This window comes from Phalaenopsis equestris, unplaced genomic scaffold (assembly GCF_001263595.1).
Source record: "Phalaenopsis equestris unplaced genomic scaffold, ASM126359v1 Scaffold000511, whole genome shotgun sequence".
Taxonomy (NCBI): Eukaryota; Viridiplantae; Streptophyta; class Magnoliopsida; order Asparagales; family Orchidaceae; genus Phalaenopsis; species Phalaenopsis equestris.
This window is the reverse complement of record NW_018164951.1, coordinates 3,271,437-3,272,277: the sequence shown is the minus strand read 5'-3', so window position 1 is coordinate 3,272,277 and position 841 is coordinate 3,271,437.

The window sequence follows — 841 nt, the reverse complement described above, 5'->3', positions numbered from 1 at the left end:
TATATATATATATAGATAATCTTAAATTGTTTTAAGAAAGTACATGTCTCGACAGTTAGAGCAAGAGAGGTGAAGGAAAAAAAAGATAGAGTAGAGCTCATAGAGAATTCGAGGAGAAAAGTCCATTAATCCTTTTTTTGGCCTCCAATCTTAAATACAATTAATGTGCTAATTTAATATCAGATTTATGTTTGCAATTTGAGTGAAGTGCAACAACTATCAATTAGTAGAGGCGTTGAGTTCGGTCGACCGAGGCGGCCAGTCACATGAAATAGCTCCCTTTGAGAGGAAATGCTCAGTCGACTAGTTTTAGTCGGCTGATCTTATGAGAAGCCTAGGTAACTGGGATTGTAAGCAAGATCTGCTGAATGGATCCGTCGACATTGTACGTCGGTCGAGTCAACTGAGCAGTTGGTCGTGAGATGGGTTGGTCCAGATTATGCTCTTTGGTTCGAGACTTCAATTGTCTGATTATCATCCTCAGCCGTTTGATCCCTTTAAGATTCGTGTTGGTAGTTTTGGTGCATACTGTATATATATTTCATGAAAAGAATGGTCGGATGCTATTATACAAGCCCCCAGCCACTCTCATGTGTCTAACTATTCAAGAATCGCCCTCACTACTGGCAAACTAGCCAATGATGGATTCGAACTCGTGACCTGAGGGGACTTGCGACCTTCAAAGATGCTTCTTTACCAAGAGGCCACGAATGACAATGGGCGGTCGCATGCGAGCGCGCGCACACGCATGCGAGGGCGCGCGCGCACGCGCACACACACACACACACTCACGCACACACACGTGTGTGTGTGTGTGTGTGTGTATATATATATATATATA